Here is a 24202-nt window from a genome sequence, read left to right on the forward strand (position 1 = left end):
ATCTGAGGAAGGGGGTTGAAGGGCTGATCCTTCCAACTCATGGTATGGTTTAATCAGATGGGCCGGTGCCCAGTGTGGTCCTGACGGGACAAGAACACATGCACATCCCCTTCCCCATGTTATTAATTCATAAGGCCCTCTCCATGAATTATCACCTTGCATGTCTTTAAGTAGCACGTTGGCTCTGACATTTGAGCCAGGAGCTGGTGCAAAACGCTGATCCCATGAGGCCATGGGAATCACAATTTTAAAAATTTAAAGTGTATAAGGCTTTATATAGTGAATTCCAAGGGGAGGCATTATATAGGTTCTTCGCTTTTTGTTTGTGAAGCGTTTGTTTTAAAGTGGCACGGGCACATCCTATACTAGCTTGTCTGGTAGGGTTCTGCGCTATGCCCAGGATGTGTCGTATACTCCAATTTTGGAAGAATTCCTTTACCACGGAGGAAAGGTGTCCAGGCCCATTGTCAGTTTTAATTTGTGGAGGCTTACCGGCTTGTGAAAATGCATGTAAAAAATGACAAATGATGCGTTTTTCCATTTTCTCCAGTGTGAATAAAGGCCATTATACATCCTGAAAAGGTGTCCACAGACACATGGATGTATTTGTGACGACCAAATGGGGCATAGCATGTAATACATGTTTGCCAAAGCTGATTTACAGTTAGACCTCTGGGGTTAGTTCCCATTTTTTCTGTTCTCTTGATTGCTTTTGACAATCAGGGCAGGCAGGGACAGCTTGTTTAGGTTGAATAACTGTAAGAGGGAATTGTTTAATAAGGGACTTATAATTTTGATGAAAAAAGGTCGTGGGACAATGGAACAGTATTAAAAGCCATGTTATAGCCAACAAATTGGTATACAACCTTGCTTCCTTCTGTTAAATGTCCAGGTAAGCCTGAATGCGATCTTACGGGAGCGATAAGAAGAGGGGGTGTTCGTTTACCTAGTAAGGTTTGTAAGGTTAAAAATATAGACGGTAAGGAGGAATCCTTTAATTCCCTGATAGAGAGGCCTGTTCTATACTCTGTGTTACATAAACTCCATACGGAGAATCTGCTACAATGTTAATAGGTTGGTTAGGAACTTACTGTGAAGCCACAAAAGCTGCCTTTAATTCTGCTCTTTAAGTAGATGTTTGTCCTTTCGAGACTACTTTATGCCGTCACTGGTCAAACCAAGCAACAGCAGATTTAGTAGTGTTTCCAGAGCCATCTATAAAAACAGTGACTGCTTGTGAAATTGGCTGTGGGGAAACTTTCTTCAGGTAAAGTTATGTTCAAAAGAGGGAATTGTTCTGAAGTCGTTATTCCACTATATGCTAACTAATTTGCATGTAAATTTTAAAAGAGAAAAAATAAAATTACAAAAGCCAAAAATAATAAAATAGAATGATACAGAAAGTTCAAGAGGTAATTGTTGTAACAGTTTGTCTGATGGCAGCCTGTAAACAAACTTGGTAGACAGAGTTTGCCACAGCACTTTGGAGTTCTACAGATTGAGTAAGAATCCACTGAAAGCATTTATAAGACACCCCAGGGTATCTGAAATCAGGATATCTTATTAGGTGTTGGCAACAATATCTGCCCTTAAATAGTAACTCTATAATTTCTTGCATATATAGGCAGTGAGGGTTTTCTTTTTATTTTTTTAACATATAGTTTTAGGCCTTTTTTGATACTTCCCTCTTTTTTTACTAATTTTTTAATGTTTATTTTTGAGAGAGAGAGAGACACAGAGAGACAGAGTGTGAACAGGGGAGGAGCAGAGAGATAGGGAGACAGAGTCCGAAGCAGGCTCCAGGCTCTGAACTGTCAGCACCGAGCCCGACGCAAGGCTCGAACTCATAAACCGCGAGATCATGACCTGAGCCGAAGTTGGACACTTAACTGACTGAGCCATCCAGGCGCCCCTTGATAACTTCCCTCTTGCTGATGTTTTTTTTTTTTTTTAATATAATTTATTGTCAAATTGGCTTGCATACAACACCCAGTGCTCATCCCAACAGGTGCCTTCCTCAATGCCCATCGCCCATTTTCCCCTCTCCCCCTCCCACCCCCATCAACCCTCAGTTTCTTGTCTGTATTAAAGAGTCTCTTATAGTTTGCCTCCCTCCCTGTATGTAACTTCCCCCCCCCCATTCCCTCCCCCATGGTCTTCTGTTAAGTTTCTCAAGATGCACATGAGTGAAAACATATGGTATCTGTCTTTCTTTGACTTATTTCACTTAGCATAATACCTTTCAGTTCCATCCACATTGCTGCAAATGGCATGATTTCATTCTTTCTCATTGCCAAGTAGTATTCCATTGTGTATATAAACCACATCTTCTTTAGCCATTCATCAGTTGATGGACAGTTAGGCTCTTTCCATAATTTGGCTATCCCCTCCCCCATGGTCTTCTGTTATGTTTCTCAAGTTCCACATATGAGTGAAAACATATGATATCTGTCGTTCTTTGACTTATTTCACTTAGCATAATACCCTCCAGTTCCATCCGTGTTGCTGCAAATGGCATGATTTCATTCTTTCTCATTGCTGAGTAGTATCCCATCGTGTATACAAACCACATCTTTATCCATTCGTCAGTTGATGGACATTTAGGTTCTTTCCATAATTTGGCTACTGTTGAAAGTGCTGCTATAAACACTGGGGTACATGTGCCCCTGTGAGTCAGCACTCTTGTATCCCTTGGGTAAATTCCTAGCAGTGCTATTGCTGAGCTGTAGGGTAAGTTCTATTTTTAATTTTTTGAGGAACCTCCACACTGTTTTCCAGAATGGCTGCACCAGTTTGCATTCCCACCAACAGTGCAAGAGGGTTCCCATTTCTCCATATCTTCACCTACATCTGTTGTTTCCTGAGGTGTTAATTTTAGCCACTCTGACTGGTGTGAGATGATATCTCAGTGTGGCTTTCATTTTTATTTCCCTCAGGATGACTGACATTGAGCATCTTTTCATGTGTCTGTTGGCCATCTAGATGTCTTCTTTAGAAGTGTCTGTTCGTGTCTTCTGCCCACTTCTTCACTGGATTATTTGTTTTTTGGATACTGAGATTGGTAAATTCTTTATAGATTTTTGGACACTAACCCTTTATCCAATATGTCATTTGCAAATATCTTTTCCCAATCCATCGGCTGCCTTTTAGTTTTGTTGATTGTTTCCTTTGCACTGCAGAAGATTTTTATCTTGATGAGGTCCCCATAGTTCATTTTTGCTTTTAATTTCCTTGCCTTTGGAGATGTGTCGAGTAAGAAATTGCTGTGGCTGAGGTCAAAGAGGTTGTTGCCTGTTTTCTTCTCTAGGGTTTTGATGGTTTCCTGTTTCACATTTAGGTCTTTAATCCATTTTGAGTTTATTTTTGGGCATGGTGTAAGAAAGTGGTCCAGGTTCACTCTTCTGCATGTTGCTGTCCAGTTTTCCTAGCACCATTTGCTAAAGAGACTGTGTTTTTCCCATTGGATACTCTTTCTTGCTTTGTCAAAGATTAGTTGGCCATACATTTGTGGGTCCAATTCTGGAGTCTCTATTCTATTCCATTGGTCTATGTGTCTGTTTTCATGCCAGTACCATACTGTCTTGATGATTACAGCTTTGTAGTAGAGAATAACGTCCGGGATTGTGATGCCTCCCGCTTTGGTTTTCTTCTTCAATATTACTTTGGCTATTTGGGGTCTTTTGTGGCTCCGTACAAATTTTAGGATTGTTTGTTCTAGCTTTGAGAAGAATGCCCCGTGCCATTTTGACTGGGATTGCACTGAATGTGTATATTGCATTGGGTAGTATTGACACTTTAACAATTTTTGTTCTTCCAACCCATGAGCATGGATGTTTTTCCATTACTTTGTGTCTTCTTCAATTGCCTTCATAAATTTTCTATAGTTTTCAGCATACAGATATTTTACATCTTTGGTTAGGTTTATTCCTAGGTATTTCATGGCTCTTGGTGCAATTGTAAATGGATCAATTTCTTGATTTCTCTTTCTGTTGCTTCATTATTGGTTTATAGAAATGCAACCAATTTCTGTACATTAATTTTGTATCCTGCAAATTTGCTGAATTCATGTGTTAGTTCTAGCAGCTTTTTGGTGGAGTCTTTGGGTTTCCCATGTAGAGTATCATGTCATCTGTGAAAAGTGAAAGTTTGACTTCTTCTTTGCCAATTTTGATGCCTTTTATTTCATTTTGTTGTCTGATTGCTGATGCTAGAACTTCCAACACTATGTTAGACAACAGTGGTGAGAGTGGACATCCCTGTCATGTTCCTGATCTCAGGGGGAAAGCTCTCAGTTTTTCCCCAGTGAGGTGATATTAGCTGTGGGCTTTTCATATATGGCTTTTATGATGTTAAGGTATGTTCCTTCTATCCCAACTTTCTTGAGGATTTTTTAAAGAAAGGATGCTGTATTTTGTTAAATGTTTTTTTTTTTCTGCATCTATTGACAGGATCACATGGTTCTTATCCTTTCTTTTATTAATGTGATGTATCACATGGACTGATTTCAAATATTGAACCATCCCTGAAGCCCAGGAATGAATCCCACTTGATCATGGGAAATAATTCTTTTTATAAGCTGTTGAATTCGATTTGCTAGTATCTTTTTGAGAATTTTTGCATCCATGTTCATCAGGGATATTGGCCTGTTATTCTCCTTTTTTTGTGGGGTCTCTGTATGGTTTGGGAATCAAGGTAATGCTGGCTTCACAGAATGAGTTTGGAAGCTTTCCTTCCATTTCTATTTTTTTGGAACAGTTTGAGAAGGATAGGTATTAACTCTGCTTTAAATGTCTGGTAGAATTCCCATGGGAAACCATCTGGCCCAGGACTTTTATTTGTGGGAGATTTTTGATAACTGATTCAATTTCTTTGCTAGTTATGGGTCTATTCAAATTTTCTATTTCTTCCCATTAAAGTTGGGTAGTGTGTGGGTGTCTAGGAATTTGTCCATTTGTTCCAGGTTATCCAGTTTGTTGGCATATAATGTTTCATAGTATTCTCTGATAATTGTATTTCTGAGGGGTTGGTTGTGATATGTCTAATTTCATTTGTGATTTTATGTATTTGGGTCCTCTCTCTTTTTTTTTTTTTGAGAAGTCTGGCTAGGGGGTTATCAATTTTATTTTATTTTTTTTCAAAAAAAAGTTCTTAGTTTCATTGATCTGTTCTACTGTTTTGTTTTTGTTTTTGATTCTCTATTGTTTATTTCTGCTCTAATCTTTAGTATTTCTCTTCTGCTGGCCTTAGGGTTTCTTTGCTGTTCTGCTTGTAGTTCCTTTAGGTGTGGGCTGTTTGATTTTGTATTTGGGATTTTTTTTCTTTCTTGAGATAGGCCTGGATTACAATGTATTTTCCTCTTAGGACTGCCTTTGCTGCATCCCAAAGGGTTTGGACTGTCCTGTTTTCATTTTCATTTGCTTCCACATATTTTTTTTAATTTCCTCTTTAATTGCCTGGTTGACCCATTCATTCTTTAGCAGGATGTTCTTTAACCTCCATGCATTTGGAGGTTTTCCAAATTTTTCCTGTGGTTGATTTCAAGTTTTATAGTATTGTGATCTGAAAATGTGCATGGTATGATCTCAATTCTTTTATATTTGTTGAGGGCTGTTTAATGACCCAGTATGTGATCTATCTTGAAGAATGTTCCATGTGCATTTGAGAACAATGTATATTTTGCTGATTTTGGATGACAGTTCTGAATATATCTGGTCCAGTATATCATTCAGTATATCATCCAGTATATCATTCAGGGCCATTGTTTCTTTATTGATTTTCTGTCTAGATGATCTGTCCATTTCTGTAAGTGAAGTATTAATGTCACCTGAAATTACTGTATTCTTATCAGTAAGATTGCTTATGTTTGTGATTGATTGTTTTATATATTTGGGTGCTATCAAATTCAGTGCATGAACATTTATAATTGTTAGTTCTTGATTGATAGACCCCATAATTATGACATAATGCCCTTCTTCATCTCTTGTTACAGACCTTAGTTTAAAATCTAGTTTTTCTGATATAAGTATGGCTACTCCAGCTTTCTTTTGACTTCCAGTAGCATGATAGATGGTTCTCCATCCCATCACTTTCAATCTGAAGGTATGCTCAAGTCTAAAATGGGTCTCTTGTAGACAGTATATAGATGGATCTTGTTTTTTTTTTTTTTGTCCATTCTGATACGTTTTTTGATTGGAGCACTTAGCTCATTTACATTCAGTGTTATTATTGAAAGATATTGACTTAGTGTCATTGTGTTACCCGTAGGTTTCCTGCTTGTGGTGTCCTTTGTAGTCTTTGCAACATTCCATTCACAGAGTCCCTCTTAAGATCTCCTGAAGTGTTGTTTTTGTGGCCATTAACTCCTTCAGTGTTTGTTTTCCTGGGAAAAGCTTTATCTCTCCTTCTATTCTGAATGACACGCTTGTTGGATAAAGGATTTGGGGCTGCATATTTTTCCAACTCAGTACATTGAATATTTCCTGCCACTCCCTTTTGGCCTGCCAAGTTTCAGTGGACAGGTCTGCTCTTACTCTTATGTGTCCACGCTCCTAGGTTAAGGCCTGTTCGTCCCTAGATGCTTTCAGAATGCTCTCTTTATCTTTGTATTTTCCCAGTTTCACTATGATATGTCTGGAGAAGATCTGTTCTTATTAAATCTGAAGTGAGTTCTCCATGCCTCCTGGATTTGAATGTCTGTTTCCTTTCCCAGATTGGGGAAGTTCTCAGCTATAATTGTTCAAGTAAACCTTCTGCCCCTTTCTCTCTCTCTACTTCTTCTGGAACTCCTATTATGTGGATATGATTACATTTCTATGGATCACTTATTTCTCTAATTCTCACTACGTGGTCTAGTATTTTTTTATCTCTCTTTTTCTCAGTCTCATCTTTTTCGATAATTTTGTCTTCTGTTTCACTTATTCTCTCCTCTGCCTCTTCAATCCTTGCTGTTTGTTTTGCACCTCAGTTACAGTATTTCTTAATTCGACATGACTATTTTTTAGTTCCTTCATCTCTGCAGCAATGGAGCTTCTGCTGTCTTCTCTGCTTTTTTCAAGCCAGCGATGAATCTTATGACCATTATTCTAAACTCTAAATCAGATACATCGTTTATACCTGTTTTGAACAATTCTTTAGCTGTCATTTCTTCCTGGAATGTCTTTTGAGGAGAATTCTTCCATTTTGCTCCCTTGTGTGTTTTAAAAGCTTGTTATGTGTTCTGTACCTGTGAGCACTACTATATTAAAGAGGAGTCATACGCTGTCCAGGGCCTGGCCCTTCAGGAGGTGTTTTTATGGAGTGTGTTACCTGCGCTCTGTTGTTATGACTCTGACTGTTTGAATCTCTCTACTTGCAGTGGTGGTTTGGACCCTCTACTTAGTATGCTTTGATTTGTTCGTTGAAGTAACCCTGGGGAAAAAAAAAATGTTCTTAAAAAGGAGGGGAGGGCAGTGGTGGCGGAAAGAGAAAAATGACAGGGACGGGGAAAAAAGAAAAGAAAATTGACCAGGCAGAGAAACGATGCAACTTCATCCAGAGAGAGAGAGAGAGAGAGCGAGGAAAATAAAGCAAGAGGTACAGAACATGTGCGAAAAGAATAGATTAAATATGTCTGCTTAAACAAACCAACAACCAGAATAACTAGATTAGCGAAGGGAAGAAAAACGAAGAAGAAAAGGAAGAAAAAAAATGCATATATAATAAGAATTGTCCAAGAAGTAAATCAGAAAAGTGCAAAACCACTGGGCGCCTTGGAACCGGTAGCTGCGCTGGTCAGGAGGAGGGGCTGTCTGGTTGGTCAGCATCAACCTTACTCTGGCAGGTACACAGTAAGCAGGCGCAGAGGGGCCTGGTTTGGTGCAGGCGGGTCCCGCCTCCCCCGTGGGTCCCGCTGGCGGTTCCCTGGAGCCCCACCTTGTTGGTGATGGGGAGAAAAATGGCAACACCCTTGTCTCTCCTCCCCTACGGGGTGTCCTAAACCACTCTGTTCACACCATCCTCACAGTGCTGTGCGGTGTGAGCGGGTGCTTTTGTTTTGTTTTCTTCCGCTCCACAGTCGGCTGTGCCTCCCTGGGGCTCCTCTGGGATTCAAACCTCGATGTCTTAAAGGATCCCGCCCCACACTCCCTGGTACCGGGGAAGTTTGGCTCCACCCAGCGGTTAAAGGGCATCTGGCTGGCGGGTGCAGGCAGGGATCTTTGTCCTTAGAAAAGCTATAGATCTTCTCACAGCACTCAAGGGAGGGGATTGCTTTCTCCCCCTGCAGACTGAGCCTCTGGGCTAGCTACCGAGCCTGGGGGGGGGGGGGGGGGGGGGGGGCAGCTCCCCTCCTCCCCAGGTCAGCCGGCCCCAGTTCAGAGAAAGCCCCACGGTTAGAGATTTCGATCCTTCTCTGTTTCTTTTTCTGATCCCCCCCCATCCGTGGTTTTTCTCTTGTGCAAATATAATCCTATACTTCCCCAGCCTCTCTTTCTCTTCCTCTTGTCTCTCCCCAGAAGGGGATCCCTCCCCTCCGTTCCTCCACTGCCCAATTTATTTTCCCCAGTTTGCAATCACGCACCTATGGCCTTCCAGGTTGTCCCTGTGGGCCCCTGGTCACTTAGCCGCCCAGAATCTTGGAGTTCAAAGTCCTCTGGCCTCAACCCTGCTGTGTTTGAGGGAAGAAGGAACTTTGGGTCCCCCTACTTCTCTGCCACGGTGAATTTCCCCCTTGTGGATCCTCTTAAATCACAATCTTTCATTTCTTTGGTAGTAACCAGTATTAAAATTTTCTATTTCCTCTCTAGTCACTTTTTGGTAAATTTTCAATGATGTCAGATTTTCAAATATTTTGGGATAAATTTTAGAAAACTTAATTCGCTTCTACCTGCAGTTATTTCCAGCCCTGTTATTTTATGAGTATTTCTTTCTCCTTAGGTTAGTTGGTGGTACATCTTCATCATTATTTTTTTCTTCAGTGAGTCAGCTTTTATGTTTGTTTATTTATTTATCTAAATGTGTTTTTATCTAAATTTCATTTACCTCAATTGTTTGTTTATCTAAATGTTTATGTTATTTATTTGTTTATTTATCTAAATGTTTTCCTTTTTTCCCATTAATCTCTGCTAAAATGCATTCTTCCTTCTGCTGTATTTTGGGTTATTTTCTTCTTTTATAAAAACATTTAAATAGAGGCTTACTCATAGGTTTTCAATCATTCATACATAGGTTCTGCTAACATGGTCTTTCACCATCAATATATCCTAGATATCCTATAATTTCACTTTGTGTATCCTTTCTGACCCCAAAATTGTTTGTATTTCCTTCCACTTTAATACCTATATGTTTGAGGATTTACATTATGTACTGTAGACATTTTATTGGAATTATATCCATTATGTAAATTAATTTGTAAAGTATCCTTGTGATTACAATATTGAATTGTTCTAGACTACTGCTTTTAAGCCTGTTATTAAAGTTTTATTTTATGTCCCTGAATAAAAGATTATAAGTTGTATTTATGTTTTATTTATTTATATATGATTTTACACAGTTCAAGGTGCTTATATTTTTGTTGCTATTGAGACTAAAATTTTTCCATTACATTTTATGTTGGGGGTTACATGAAACTTCTTGATAATTTTGTAATCATTTTGTTACCCTAATCTTTTTCATGAAACTCTCTTGATAATCATATTTTCCCTTTAGTTCTCTTGGGTTTTCCAAATAGCATATCATATTGTGACTGTCACCGTGGAACAGGGGTATAATTTACAGAAAATTGTGCACACTCCCAGCATAGGATACAATTCACCACAACATAAGAAAATGTCCTGACTTATTATACACAGACAGGCAAGTTTAACTGGCCTTTCCATTTCTGTGATGTGATCAGCAGCTGACGATACAGCACGGTTTGGTAAGATTAGCCTACCAGTCTTTGAGAAGTTCCTTGGGCTATTCTCATTGACAATCTGTGGGGACTAGGGTGTCAAATGTACCCTTCTGCCTCCTCTCAACTGTTAGAGACTCTGTGTGACGTGTATGCCTGTTTATCAGATGCAACTTCTGTTAAATGTCCCAGGACATTCTTGCCAAGAACCTGGAGGAATTTAAGATTAATTTTCCAGAATAAATGATCCAGGCATAGCACATATGTGGAAAACCCAGACTGCAGTTTATAGGAAGTTTTTTTTTTTTCCCCTGAACATTTAAATAAAATATGCGTCTTATGGTAGTTCTTTCTTTAATTTTTTCAGGAACCTCCATACTGTTTTCCACAGTGGCTGCCCCAATTTACATTCTCACCAACAGTGCACAAGTGTTCCTTTTTCTCCACATCCTCATCAACATTTGTTACTTCTTGTCTGTTTTATTTTAGCCATTCTGACAGGTGTAAGGTGATATCTCATTGCGGTTTTGATTGGCATTTCTTGATGATTAATGATGTGGGGCATCTTTGCATGTGTCTGTTGTCCATCTATGTATCTTCTTTGGAACAATGTCTATTCGGGTCCTCTGCCCATGTTTTAATAAGACTGTTCGCTTTTTTGGTGTTGACTCTTATGAGTTTTAAAATATATTTTGGATATTATTCTCTTATCAGATATGTCATTTGCAAGTATTTTCTCTCATTCAGCACTATGTTGTTCACCTGAAACTAAAGTAACATTGTATGTCTGCCAACTCAAATTTAAAAAATAATAAATAAATGAATAAATAAATAAAACAGATTTTTCTCCTATCTTCTACATTCTTCTTTCTAATATTTTCTTCTTAAGGCATTTACTAACATTTCCACAACAATGTTGAATGATAATGTTAATAATAGGTATCTTTGTCTTTATTTTTATGGGAATAACTCTAGACCTTTTCAAATGAATTTGATACAGACTTTGTTATTCTTCATCTCATTAAGAGAGTTCTATTTTGTTTCTAGAGGAAAAGAGGATTAAATTGATTGCAATTCAAAAATGGATGCTTAAAATATTTTGAAATTTATTTTTAGCATCGATAAAAATTCTTCTATGATTTTTATTTTTATTTATTGATATGTTTAGTTGTCTTAATAAATATCTATAGTGAACCACTCTTTTAATCCCAGAATAAAAATAACTCTTATTTTAAGTATTTTTCCTAGCTTTTAAGATATACACTAATGAATCAGCTTGGCCTGGTACCTTATATAGAAAAAGACCATCAAGGACAGATGGCTAATAATTGTAATATAGCTTCTCAGAGTAATAATTTGACTTTTTATTGTCACCAACGTAAGGTTACCTTAGTTCTGCCATTTTATCTGTTCCAATTATTTGGCTGTGTATCTCCAAATCTCAGAGGCTGAAAACAAGAAGTTAACTCTTACTTATACTAGATGTCTGTTATCATGGGCTGCCTCATCGTCGTTATCACTTCTCCAGAACCCCAGCTGATGGAGCAGCCCGTTATTTAAAACAGCCGCTGTCATTACAGAGGAGAAAGAAAGAGAGCATGGCAAATCACTCAGTGACTCTGAGAGTTTCCAGCTGGAAGTTACACTCTGCTCTCATATCATTGGCCAAAGCAAGGCACTCTGCTCACAGTATATTAAAGGAAGTCACACAGACACATCTAACTGGGTGGGTAGGGAAGTACAGTATTAACACACGTTGATGGGCAACACCAATGACTACATAAACGCTCTCTTAGCTCTGGCCTTGAGCAGGTCACTTGATCTCTCTAAGCTTCCGATGGTAACAGGGTATACTTGATAGGGCTATCTTATGAGCAAAGTCTATAAGGCAGTACCTGGCAATCAAGTCGTTGTCAATAAATGTGAGTTACCATTCCCTTTACCACCATCACCATCATTATTGTCGTCACTTACATCCAAGTCAATTTCACTGAAGTAATTAAAAAATATTTTACATATATTTATCTTGGATTACCCAATATTTTGAGTTGTTTATGTCTTTGACTCCTTCACTGACCTGAAAAACTTAGATTTGACTACGATCATTTTCTGAATTCTTTGTGATTGCCTGGGAACCATGTTGGGCCTGTACATTAATGTTTACTTCAGTATCTACCAGAGAGTGAATGAGAAAAAAAGAGTCATGTTTTACATGTTTCATTTAAATGGTGCTTTTAATCCTTCGAAAGATGCATGTTTCAAAATATAGTATATTGTTGAAAGTGCCAGTTCAGACAATGTCCTCAAAATTGCAGTATTTGTAAAAACATAATTGAAGGCATATATTGATTTCTCTAATACATATATATGTGTGTGTGTGCGCGCGCATGTATCTATATGTGTGTTTGTGTGTGTGTGTGTGCATAGTATCTTACCAGAAATTGTTATAGGATAAAAATTAAATTATTTTGGTTCTTAATATAAGCATTTCCCCTTTCACCCGAAAACCGAATGCAAATAAATCTATTTTTCTTTTTTCTTTTTTCTGTTTAAGTTTACTTATTTTGAGAGAAAGAGCATGGGGGAGGGGCAGAGAGAGAAGGAGAGAGAGAATTCCAAGCAGGCTCTGCACTGTCAGCCTGGAGCCTGACGTGGGCCTCAAACTCAGGAACCGTTGAGATCAGGGCATGAGTAGAAATCAAGAATCGGATGCTTAATGGACTGAGCCACCCAGCCGCCCCAAGGCATCTATTTTTCTTAATATAAGATTCTCCTCATAGCTTCACTATTTTGTACCACTGTTACCAAGAATCATTAGAAAAGTAACGAAACTTCCACGTAAGAAGGCCAAAAACCTATTCCTATTACTTATACTCAATCCTTTTTAAAAGAACATATAAAACTTAAGCATCCAACTTCAGCCCAGGTCATGATCTCGAAGTTCATGAGTTCGAGCCCTGCATCGAGCTCTCTGCTGTCAGCCCAGAGCCCGCTTCAGATCCTCTGTCTCCCTCTCTCTGCCTCTCTCATGTTCGAGCTCTCTTTCTCTCTTAAAAATAAATAAATGCTTTAAAAAAAAAGTACAAATAAATCATATATAAAGGAGAAAATACTAGAATATTTAAAATATTAACTTTTTAATATTAACTTGAAGACTTAAAGCTTAAGTATTTTTTCCTTTTACAATGCCCCAGTCATTCTTTTTACCAAATAATGAATAATATTTTAGTATTTTAGTTTTATAGGCATCCATAGTTTTTCTTCAAAAAAAAACATTGAAACATTGATAAAATTCCTAAATGATACTAAAGGAAGGTTTCTGCAGAAATGCAGAAAGAGTTAAATGGTACAAACCATTCATTAAACTCAAAATTAGATTTAGCACAATTTTCTTTCTCATTTCCTGATACTGCTAAATGGACATAAACTGAATTTCTCAGTAAGTAATCCCTTTCATCTTTGCATACCTATGAGCTATCATACCAATTCTATGTTGTTTCTATACAGAATGATTAATTAGTAGAATACAGAAACTAAGCCATACAGCATAAAATGTGCTAAGCCCAGTGACAAAAAATTAGAGAATTTCCCCATATTCTTTAAAGGTGGAAAGTGATCTTTTTTTTTTTTAATGTTTATTTATTTTTGAGAGAGACAAAGTGGGAGCAGGCAGGGGTAGAGAACGACACACACACACACAAAATCCGAAGTCGGCTCCAGGCATGGGACTCGAACTCATGAATTGCGAGATCATGACCTAAGCTGAAGTCAGAAGCTTTATCCACAGAGCCACCCAGGGCACCCTGAAAATTTCCCTGTATTCTTACCTTCTTAGAAAAGGAACATAAATGACAGTAGTATTCACATACAAGGTATTTTTATGAAGTCTCAAAAAACTGAAAAGAAAAAAATCAGATTGAGTAACTCTTTTTTTTGTGTGAAACTTTCACTGCTGTCCCTTTCCACCTGCCCCTGCACAAGGTTAACATTTCCATTTTTATGCCACGCCCTCCACCTTATCTGTATCCCCTGTGTAGCCCCTAACTACACTGGAGAACAACTGTTTAAATATATTGGGTAAGACTCTCAACAGCAATTTTTTAAATCATCCTGTAAAAGACTGTGAAATTTCAGGGGGCAGGGTAAATATCATCAATGCCCAGTATAGTAACTGACACAAGTAGATACGTAATAAACATTAAAAATTTAAAAAGGAGAAACAAAAAAGAGAAAGGGATGAGGGGTTGGAGGGAAGATTGACAAAGCCCCAGAAGAAAACCTTGATACAATTGTTTAAAAAAGTCATTTGAGGGGCAACTGGGTGGCTCGGTTGGTTAAGCATCCCTACTCTTAATTTCAGCTCAGGGCATGATCACACAGTTCGTGAGTTTAAGCCCCACGTTGGGCTCTGTGCTGACAGCTCAGAGACTGGAGCTTGCTTCAGATTCTGTGTCTCCCTCTCTCTCTGCCCCTCTCCCGCTCGTGCTCTGTCTCTCTCTCTCTCTCTCTGTCAAAAATAAATAAACGTTAAAAAATTAAAAAAGAAACAGAATCAAATGTAAAATGCAAAGAGGAAAAGAAAAAGCAACATAAAATCCAAAATCTTAGGAAAGAAATGGCTGAAGCCTCACATTATCAACGTAAGGGAGGTTTTCACATTGTGCCCTCATTTCTGATGTGCCAATCAAGTAAACAGAGATGTCTCTGATTTGACACACTGCTGCTGGGGACGAACCTCATTTTTTTCCGTCTTTTGCTTTTATGATATGAGTTTTATACTGCCCCTAAAATCACCAGGTCTATTCTCAAACCTCAGGTAAGAATTGCTTTCCCTCCTTGCACGTGGGCTCACGACAAGGAATGGGTGACAGTCTGCAGGTGCTGTCGAAAGCGATATCCAGAGATCCCAGCTACTCAGAAATGACATGCGGGGGACAAGGCTAAATTCTCTAAGATGATATGCGTTTGCTCTATACTTTCGGCTTGTTCCATGCAATGTCACTAATCCCCTTTCGTTTTAACTCCTAGTTTTTGCCAAGATGGGAACAGATGCTTGGCTCCTGCCTTCTCTGTGGCTGTGGTCGTGCTCAGCTCCCCCGGGCACGTGCTCTTGCCGGCAGTCGCTGATCAGGTGTCCCGACCCGGCGCTTGTGCTTAACAGGTGTGCTTCTGCCGCTCTTCTGCCACGATCTCTTGGGTTTCACCTGCTTCCTTTCATTTGATCTCTGATTTCGAATAAGAAGTATATATAGCTTGTGCAGTTGCCTGGAGTTCGGATGAACGTCAGTTGCTGAGCAAGTCTGAGCGAGGGTCACATTCTTCTTCTAAGCAGACAAGTCAATTTATCCTAATGAAAAGGTTAGCATAGATGTCTCCCTTCTTAGTTGCAACCTTCCCTTATAAATTGAGGAATGGCTTTTTGGCCAAGTTGTAAGACAAGTGAAATACACAGATCATCGTCTGTGCCTAGTAGTTATACATACTAGAGAGGAGGAGGATGTTGGCGAATTCCAGAAAAACACACTATATTTACATGCTCAGAATCCAATATACTTACTAAAGAGTTACAAAGTCCTGAAGTCTTTATTTTATATTTCCTACCTCGGGGATACAATATGGGAATTTGGAATGTATTTCTTCTTCCTGATATGTAAATACATATATATATATATAAAATATTTACATTTGTGCAATGCATATATACATATATATATTAATAAAATATTATATTTTAATTATATTTTAATTAAGTCATATAATCCACAAAGCGTAGCACTGAAGCTTTTTGAAATTACATTCCTTTATGCCATCAGATTCTCCAGTTCTTTCATCGGCTTAATTATGTAAGACAAAATAGTCTTATTCGATGTTTTACTTAATTGGTTCCTGACACTGGTGACAATAATACCATTAGCCACAGGGGCTTCACAGAACAAGAAAAAAGTGCGTCTGACTTTCTAATCTGAACAACGTTCTAATCACGCCAAGATTTTATTGAGGAATAATTACATCATCAAGGACACAGCATATAATAAATTGATTATACAACAGAGCTATACCATTAAAACAAATATACAGCACTTCGGACATCCATTGTCATTCAAAGTACTAAAATTACCTTAAAAGTCACAGAATATTTAAGCCGGCACTGTCTAACCTGCCCATTTTACAGATTTAGAAACTAAGTTCTAAACAGCCTGTGATTCAGGTCATTAGGCAAGTGGTTGCACATCTGAAATTGGTTGCTCTCTTATTTTTTAATTTTTTTAATGTTTATTTATTTTTTTAGAGAGACAGAGACAGAGCACGAGTGGGGGAGGGGCAGAGAGAGAGGAATCCGAAGCGGGCTCTGGGCTCCGAGCTGTCAGCACGGGGTTCGCAAACTGCAAGATCGTGACATGAGCCAAAGTTGCACACTGTACCAACTGAACCACCCAGGCACCCCGGTTGCCCTGACACTTAACCTAGTCCTCTTTCTTGCATAGTCTCACCACCCTTAACAAGTTTTAAATAGAGTTGTATACCTACTGTGCTTGGTTGCATTAAAGGTTAAAAGAACAGATTACCTGACTCTATCAACCATTAGCTGTGTGAACTCGGCCAAATTTCTTAGTTTCCATGTGCCTCCATTACATCATCTGTGAAACAGAGATAGTAATAACAATAAAATGACATGTGAGGCTTAATTAGCTTATATATGTAAAGTATGCATGGCATACAACGAACACTAAAGAAATAGCAGACATTATCGTCATGGTAAAACTTGAGAAAACATGAATTCAGATATAGTTGCATTTACAATGGGCTCCTTTCTCCTGCCTAGTTTGCTTGAGCAGACTGGAGTTTTAAATTGAGGAGCGGCATGAAAAAGAAGGCACAGCCTAGCAGGGAACAGCAGGCAGCCACTGCTCAGAAAACAGGGAACTGGATATAGATGAGTCACCCCTCTACACACACACACACACACACACACACACACGCACACGCACACACACATGCCCTCAGTGTTTGCCTAGCTCAATCTCCCTAGATCAGATAGGCAAACAAAGTTTTCTGGAATCATTGCTGCTAGCCTAGCCTAGAAATCTCAGACAGATGCCAGACAAGAACCATCTCCACTGATATTAATCCATAGTGGACAACCACAACCAATTCTCATAGAGTACTTGGGACGAGTCTGTTTGGTTATCACTTCCAGATCCCCAGAATTTCTTGCTAGCTAACTGCATATCCTCCAACAGGCCATATTATTAACCTTAAAATAATACAATTGTGCATTTTCTCTGTGGAGTTTTTGTGCACGATGGCAAAATTTTCACAACAGAACGATAAACTGTTCTATAATGTCATAAGAATAACCAAATTGTCTTCTTCTTGTCTTAACCAAATATAATTGGATGGTATTACTGTTATCAGTGCAGTGCTTTTGACTAACATTGCTTCTGCTCTCAGAATTTAGAAAATATTTGGGAACCATAATTCGTGTGGCCAGTGTTTCTTCAAAGAATTTCTCCAGGAAATAAGAGGATAGAAATGCAGGAGGTGGGGCAGACGTTAAGGTGGGGAAGGGTCCTTTGGAGAAGCACTTGTCTCTGCTGAGAACTTTAGGGTCTCTTGGCGAGGGCCGGCTGTCGCAGAGAGGTGATATCTGCCTCTGACAATCTGGAGGGTTCAGGAGAATGTGGAAGTTCAAGATACTCAGGCTAATCCCCCCAGATGTCTCCACATCATGTCTCAGGCTCCCACATTTTTCTATTAAGACCCTGACCTCGGCATAGGGCAACTATAAGGTGATGCATTTTCATATTTTCAGTACCATCTGCCCTCTGGCTGCAGGAGAGAAAGAGAACTTTCACGACATGCAATTAAGACTTAGGAAAAAAAAATCTCTTTAAAATGGTTTTCAAGGCTTCTAAAGCATGGGTTAACAAACTTTTCATAAGGGGGCAGGTAACAATTATTTGGGACTCGCGGGCCACGCGGTCCCTTTTGTACTTGTTCAATTCCACCTTGTCCTGCAAACGCAGTCATAAGCAACACGCGAACAGATGACAGTGGCTTTGTTCCAATAAAACTTGACTTACAAAATAGGTGGTCAGCCCACAGGCTGTAGTTTACCAACCCCTGCTCTGAAGCAACTACCAGAAGCCATCTGATCACACACTCTTTTTTCATTACTCTTTTCCCCATTCTGTTTAAGTGCCCTGACCGCCCCAGGCTACGCCACCCCACTTACCGCCACCAAAGGCTGTTTATCACCGTCTGATCCGTGAGCGGACTGTCTATCGCATCTTCTGATACTCATTGTTTGAGATTTACTTGGGCCCCAGAAAGCAGCCTCAGAAAAACGTTTGTGTGCATGGAGTCCTTGAGGAGGTAGGAAGTGCAAGGAGCCGGTCAGCTAGTTTAGGAAGCAGGGGAGAGAGACAAACAAGAATAAGACGGAGAAGGGCCAAAGCCGATGCAAGGGAGCGTTGGGGACAGCAGGAGCTTAGTTCTAACAGGCCCCTCTGAAGAGACATGGAGAATGGGCTTCTATACTGTCTCCCAAGGAAAAGAAGAAAACTACAAAGAACAAGATGGAGTCACTCAGGTCAAGCACTGGCCTATGTCAAGCGGTGACTCAAGCAGCTAAGAGCGTTGCAGCCAAGACCCGATATCGCTGAGGCCAGTGGTGGTGGGTAACACAGAACTGATAACCAGCAGAGCAGGGGAGGTCTGTAACGGCCCAAGACGGATTAAATCCCTTTAAAAGGGGAGGATTTTTGCAGCAAACGGTCAGATTCTCCAGACACTGGCTCCTCCGTGTACGACCATTTCAAAAAGGCAGCTGCCACCAAAGGTTCTGCAGATTGATCTCTGAACGGAACAGAGATCCTCCACTGCTCGCCCATAACCAGAGGTAAGTGCCGAGAGACGACCAGGACCGGACGACGGAGCCTCGACTCGACTGAGCGTGCACAAATGGACTTCACATTTGGTTCATTAACTTCCTGACCCCTGTGCTATCCCGTTTGTGCGCGACGTGTGCTTTGCTCCCTGGCATCTGTAACTAGTTAAACACGTGGTGAAGTGTCACTGGGTTCAGAATCCGGAAACTGCTTTGTCGTGCTATTACGTTAACTTTGCCTTGTGGCTGCGCAGAGCTGACGCTGCGGAAAGACGCAACTTGCGTGCGTGCTTTCATGGTGCGCTAAGGACGAGGACCCATTTCCCACTGGCTCCTTTTCTGGTCGAGGGTTAACCCTGCTAAGCTTCCCAGCTGCACATGGGCCCCAGGTGAGAAAGCATGTGGGACATGGGATGCAGGGAGGTTACACCAGCCCCAGAAGTGTTTAGTGCAGCAATGGCCAGAGTTGAGGGCCCAGAACGAGGGCCAGGAAAATGGGAGGCAGACAGCAATTCTAGGACTTTGAAGATACTCAAGGGGCAGTGACCTTGAGCTACTCATTCGAACTGCCCTAGTGAATTGCCAATAAACCATAGAACTTCACAATCCAGTCACCGGTTATCAATAAATTACAAAGGAGCATTGTAAAGTCTTATATCCTTCTTGTAGGAAAAAAAGCTTAGAAACCACCACGTGGCAAAAATCACTTCCAAAATATCTGGACAATTGATTTCTGGCCTTGGCTTCAATAGCTGTAGTTGGGGGGGGGGGGGCGGGAACAACAACAACAACAATAACACAACAACAACACAAACTTTCCATCTCCCTCTCTTTTCTAAATATAATTTATCGTTAAATTGGTTTCCATACAACACCCAGCATTCATCCCAACAGGTGCCCTCCTCAATGCCCATCACCCACTTTCCCCTCTCCCCCACCCCCATCCACAGTTTGTTCTCTGTATTTAAGAGTCTCTTGTGGTTCGCCTCCCTCCCTCTCTGTTTGTAACCCTTTTTCCCCCTCCCCTCCCCGCATGGTCTTCTGTTAAGTTTTTCAAGATCCACACATGAGTGAAAACATAGATATCTGTCTTCTCTCACTGACTTATTTCACTCAGCATAGTACCTTCCAGTTCCATCCACGTTACTGCAAATGGCCAGACTGCATTCTTTCTCCTTGCCAGTAGTATTCCATTGGATATATAAACCACATCTTCTTTAACCATTCATCAGTTGATGGACAGTTAGGCTCCTTCCATAATTTGGCTATTGTTGAAAGTGCTTCTATAAATATTGGGGTACATGCACCCCTATGCATCAACACTCCTGTATCCCTTGGGTACATTTCTAGCAGTGCTATTGCTGGGTCGAAGGGTAGTTCCATTTTTAATTTTTTGAGGAAGCTCCACACTGTCTTCCGGAGCGGCTGCACCAGTTTGCATTCCCACCAACAGTGCAAGAGGGTTCCCCTTTCTCCACATCCTCACCAGCATCTGTAGTCTCCTGACTTGTTCACCATCAGGTGAACCGTGAGGTGTGAGGTGATATCTCACTGTGGCTTTGATTTGTATGTCCCGGAGGATGAGTGACATTGAGTATCTTTTCATGTGTCTGTTGGCCATCAACCCTAAAATTTGTATGGAACCACAAAAGACCCCGAATAGCCAAAGTAATGTTCAAGAAGAAGACCAAAGGGGGAGGCATCACAATCCCAGACGTTAGCCTCTACCACAAAGCTGTAATCATCAAGACAGTATGGTATTGGCACAAAAACAGGCACATGGGCCAATGGAATAGAAAAATGAACCCAGAATTGGACCCACAAATGTATGGCCAACTAATCTTTGACAAAGCAGGAAAGAGCATGCCATGGAAAAAAGACAGTCTCTTTAGCAAATGGTGCTGGGAGAACTGGACAGCGTCATGCAGAAGAATGAAACTAGACCACTTTCTTACACCATACACAAAAATAAACTCAAAATGGATGGAAATACCTAAACGTGAGACCGGAAACTATCAAAATCCTAGAGGAGAAAGCAGGCAACAATGTCTTTGACCTCAGACGCAGCAATTTCATACTCGACACATCTCCAAAAGGCAAGAGAATTAAAAACAAAATTGAACTATGGGGACCTCATCAAGATAAAACACTTTTGCACTGCAAAGGAAATAATCATCAAAACTAAAAGGCAACCGATGAAATGGGAAAAGATATTTGCAAATGACATATCAGATAAAGGGTGAGTATCCAAAAATCTATAAAGAATTTACCAAACTCAACACCCAAAGAACAAATAATCCAGTGAAGAAAAGGGCAGAAGACATGAATAGACACTTTTCCAAAAAGCTTCTATCTCAATCATCTAATCAATAAATTGTGAGCTGAGTGGGGAAAAATATTTAGTTTAAAATTTCTTATTCTGTGGTCTCATGTGCCTCCTGCTGACTAAACTTGTCTGCTTCTAATTCCAGAATTTATTAAACTAGAAATATTATGTTAATATTAATTTATTTCAAGTCATAAAAGATCCTCATAATACAATTCTAAATTTATGTGACATTTGGAAGTCACTTGTATTTGGGGTAGTCAAACATTTGCTTGAAGTACTCACACTTGAGTGATTTTAAATGTTATCGTTTATCACCACCTGGTGGTAGAACATTTTCTTATTTTCTTAGACTTTTGCACTTGACGTTCTTTTTTGTTGCCAAGGAAAATCTCTAAACCAAGCAAATGAGTTAACTTTAGCAAATATTCGACTTTAGTATTGATAGTCAAGTATTAACGTATACTGACCAGACTTAGGCACTTAACTTTTGCTTAATGAATAAATGAATTTTTATTTTAGTAAATTGCAATGTCTACGCTCTTTTCATTTGAACTGAAAAAAGTCCTCAAATGTGATGAATGAAAGTGACCTATGGTATTATCTTCTCAGAAGTAGTTTTCTTTTTTTAAAGGCTAATTGGTTTTTGGTTTAAGCTAATAGAGCTACATTGATTAAAAAGCCATTAAAAGCCATTGATTAAAAATAAAAAGGCATTTTATTATTATTTTAAGGATGTAAATACGCCAAAAGGTAAGAGAAAATTGTATGAAAAATTATCAAATAGGATTGGAAAGATGTAAAAACTACACATTCCAGCCTTGAACTATTAAGAAAAAAACAAAAAACAAAAAACAAACAAAACAGCTGAAAACATCATTTGTTGTAGAACGTCGCCACCTCGTGGACCAAAAATGAAGTACTAAAGGCCGGGGATCTCTTAAGGTGGAAATTTTTTATTACCAGAAAATTCCTAGTTAGAATGGTTAAAATTTAATCATTGGAAACAACAGCAATCACGGATCTGACAGCATACTTACCTACCAGAGCAACTAGCTGGTTACAATTCCAAAAGGCATTTGATGAAAAATTATGAGCCAGAGTTATTTCTAGGTCCTCAGTTGGCTACAATGTAAGGCCAGTCACTTAACCTCTCGGAGGCAAAGTTCCACATCTGTCAAACAAGGGGAGTGGATTAGACACAGCACACTCTTTTCAGTTCTTGCAAATGCATGGCTTTGAGGTCATAGCTATTTTAAGTCCAAATGCAATTTACAGTAATTTTTCTGTTTTCAATAGTGGTGTATTTCTGGGTATATAACCGGCTTAAAATAGATGTTTTCTATCTATTTTCTCATTTATGATCAACTAAAATATCCATTTGTCCAATATTACTTTAGGCCATATGTTCCCCCCAAAAGCACGAATGCTAAACATCTTTCCTTTTCTACTTGGTAAATCCTGTGGTATGAAAATATGAATAGCATTACATGTTCATGAGCTACGTACATTAATTTTTTCTGTAGACAACATTTCCACTAAAACAATGCTAACAGCTCATGTATTTTACCAGATTCCTTCATTTCATGGCTACTTGTGGAATACTTAATTTGGTATAAACTTCTTGAAAATTATGAATAGACTATTGTGCCTGGAGTACATGAAAAAATGAAATACATACAAACATGGAAAGGATAAATAAAATTAATACTTGTGTATTTCTTTTACTTTAAAATGCACGAAACTTTTTTTTTCTCTGTTAATAGAAGACGTGAATGCTTTGAAAAGGTCAAACTGTTAATTGTAAAAAATATTTTTCTGCCAAATATTTTAACTTTTGGGGGTCATCTCTGCAAATAATAAAAACTGGTTAAGGTCTACAAATTAGGACATACCAAGATTTATGTTTCTACAGGCGCATATATATGCTATAAGGACAAAACCAGATATACGGTAAGGGTGAATTCGGTACGTAAGCGTTGGGTGCGTGTTCAAATTAAGGACCAAGCATTTTATGGGTGGCGGTGCAAAGCTTACTGACAAGGGTCCACTATCACATGTCACTTTTACTAATGCCGTGTACAAATTTGATTCCTTTGGTCTTGTTTCTATAGTAAAGTATTTTTTCAATCCACAGTTTTGTTTATAAGCCTGCTTATGTGTTATATGTGCATGTTTGTGTAACACCACAAAGGCCTGAACGGAGTTCTGGTCTTTAAAAACAAAAAAGCAAGTAGATTAAATGTTCTCCTGAGCATGGATGGAGTTTTTCAAGCTTAGTAATTGGCAACATCTACATCCATGCCTCTGTTGAAGCGATTAAAAAAGAATCATTTCCCAGAACTACAGGTGCACAACAGATTGGAGTCATTATGCAAAAGAACAGAAATCTGGAGAGAGACCCAGTGAATAAAAAAGCCATGTTCCTGGCCATTCTTTTGCCGCTAGCTCTCTGTTTTTTCAGCTCTATTTGTATATACAACATGAAATCTGCAAAAATTGTAGTGGATTTGAAGTAAACCATTCAAGATTAGAAATGTATGCCTTGAATTAAACAGACTTCCAACGAGAACCCCACTGGAGGCAGAAAGAAACCAAAGGCCAAACTTGCACAAATATATTTTAAAAGCCAAGTTTTATGTAAGAGAGTTAAAAGTTGGAAATGCATTACATGATTTTTTTATAAAAAAAAAAAAAAAAAGACACATTTCCCATCCTGTCCCAGTTCAAGGGAATCACACTGAACCTGACAGATCTTGTAGTCTTTTATTCCTGGGCCACCTCAAGTATCTGAAATTTTCATCTCAAAACCAGTTTGAGGCCCCACCTTCTGATCACCATATATTGTTTCCAGAACCCTCCTCTATGCAAGGGGTATCAAAATTTACTTACGGCTTTGCCATCATGTTTTCATGATTCCATAGTCAATATCCTGCAAGTGTAAAATGACTTTTCCTCAAATGTTCTCTCAAGTATCTTACCTTTCTTCTGCCTAGAATGAAAGAACAAGTGAATTGAAATCATTAAAAGAGGGCACATTTAAAAACTACTGGAACAGAGGAGGGAAATGTAGGAGAAGAAGAAAGAGAAGAAGGAGAAGAGGAAGAAAGTCTAGACA

The 24202-nt window shown here is 39.1% G+C and overlaps 1 long non-coding RNA gene across 1 annotated transcript; it reads right to left on the minus strand.

Moving 5' to 3' along the window:
* Nucleotides 1-21079: 21079 nt before the first annotated feature.
* On the minus strand, nucleotides 21080-24202 carry LOC125920800 (uncharacterized). Its single transcript, XR_007457201.1, has 3 exons — nucleotides 23977-24202; nucleotides 22125-22258; nucleotides 21080-21478 (listed from the first exon to the last, which is right to left on the minus strand). It is a non-coding gene; the product is annotated as an uncharacterized LOC125920800 (long non-coding RNA).

This window comes from Panthera uncia, chromosome C2, assembly GCF_023721935.1.
Source record: "Panthera uncia isolate 11264 chromosome C2, Puncia_PCG_1.0, whole genome shotgun sequence".
In the NCBI taxonomy this organism is placed as follows: domain Eukaryota; kingdom Metazoa; phylum Chordata; class Mammalia; order Carnivora; family Felidae; genus Panthera; species Panthera uncia.